Source organism: Corapipo altera, unplaced genomic scaffold (genome assembly GCF_003945725.1).
Source record: "Corapipo altera isolate COAL_440 unplaced genomic scaffold, ASM394572v1 128385, whole genome shotgun sequence".
Lineage (NCBI taxonomy): Eukaryota > Metazoa > Chordata > Aves > Passeriformes > Pipridae > Corapipo > Corapipo altera.
In genome coordinates this window covers 4984-6659 of record NW_020885685.1, presented here as the reverse complement: position 1 = coordinate 6659, position 1676 = coordinate 4984, and the positions used below count along the sequence as shown (strand labels likewise).

General features: G+C 45.8%; 1 long non-coding RNA gene across 1 annotated transcript; it reads left to right on the top strand.

Moving 5' to 3' along the window:
* Window positions 1–527: 527 nt before the first annotated feature.
* On the top strand, window positions 528–1418 carry LOC113940724. The gene is made up of 2 exons (XR_003525523.1): window positions 528–684; window positions 874–1418. It is a non-coding gene; the product is annotated as an uncharacterized LOC113940724 (long non-coding RNA).
* The last annotated feature ends 258 nt before the right edge of the window (window positions 1419–1676 follow it).

Sequence of the window (1676 nt, the reverse complement as noted above, 5' to 3'; positions counted from 1 at the left end):
TTCCCAGTTTTAAATTTATTTAAAAAAAAAAAAAAAAAAAAAAGGACTTTCATCTAAGGGAGAGTATTATTATTATAATTATTATTATTATTATTATTATTATTCCGTGTTCTCTCGACGCCCTAAGATCGAAAAAAAAAGACAAACAAACAAACCGCCTGATATGCAAATAATTGGAGTAAAAACCTGAAAACAAACAAACAAACGAGGAGAATATTTGCAAACACGAGTATAAAAAGCACAACGAGATGCAGCAAAACGATGACAAGGCTTGATTTTTTTTTTTTTTTTTTATTCTGTAGAGAAATGTTTGTGCAAATTCAGTAATTCAACTGAAGAGATAATTTTACAGCTGTTCAATAAAGCCTCTTTCCAGGTAAGGTATGCCAAGTGGTGCGTGTGTTTGTTGAGCAGTGAGTCCCCCAAAATAGCCTGGCCTGGGCTTTCCCTTCGTCAGCTGGGGGTGTCTGAAGGTCTAATGGTCCATACTGGTGATGCTGGGGGGGCTGGAGCTTTCCTGGGATATTGGTTCCAGGCTTTGGAGGCACTTTGTGGGGTCTGGGAGATGGTGGGAGCTCTGGTTTGGATGGACTGTGGGGTCTGGAAAATAATGGGATCTCTGAGTCTGGATGGACTGTGGGGTCTGGAAAATAATGGGATCTCTGAGTCTGGATGGACTGTGGGGTCTGGGTGGACTGTGGGGTTTGGAAAATAATGGGAGCTCTGGTTTGAATGGACTGTGGGGTCTGGAAAACAATGGGATCTCTGAGTCTGGATGGACTGTGGGGTTTGGAAAACCATGGGATCTCTGAGTCTGAATGGACTGTGGGGTCTGGAAAACAGTGGGAGCTCTGAATCTGAATGGACTGTGAGGTTTGGAAAATAATGGGAGCTCTGAGTCTGGATGGACTGTGGGATTTGACACCCTTAAAAACACCAACCACAGAATTTCCCGTTGGAAGCCCTGGATTTTGAGGGTGGATGGCTGGCTGGAGGACCAGCTCAGGTATGGCAAGACCCCGCTGCAGATTTTTGAGCAGGAGGTTGTTGTCTCATTACTCAGGACGTGTGGAATCCAAACCTGGATGTGTCTCCTCCCGCTGATGTCTTGGGAAAGTCACAGAACTGATGGATGGTCTAAGAATCTAACTTTGGAAGGGTCTGGCTTTTCCCAAGATCACTGAGAGCCCTGACAGAAGTGGATTCATTCTCCTCTGGCATTTCTCATCCATGTGTGACCTGAGTGGCTCCTTTTCCCTCAATTTCTTGTTGGAGCAACACCCCAGCACTTCGGGGATGCTCCAGGCTGGAGCCTCAGCAGGCTCTGCAGGAGATCCCACAGGTCAGGGACCTGGTCCTGCTGTGTTTTATGATGCACAACCTCACTGTCCTGAGCCTGGAATATTCCTGGATTATGGGAAAAAAAAAAAAGAGTGACAACCTGTCAATCATTTTCACGGAATCCCAGATTCCCAGAGTGGTTTGGTTTGGAAGAGACCTTAAAGCTCATCTCGTTCCGCCCCCCTGCCACGGGAGGGATGCTTTCCATGAAACCAGGTTGAAGGAGCACGTGAAACATTCCATTTCCTTTCAAATATTTTTCCTGTTTTTTTCCAGAAACAGACTCCAAGGAAGCTGAGCCTTGGGTGCCCGTTGCTCAGCAGGGACCAGGAGAA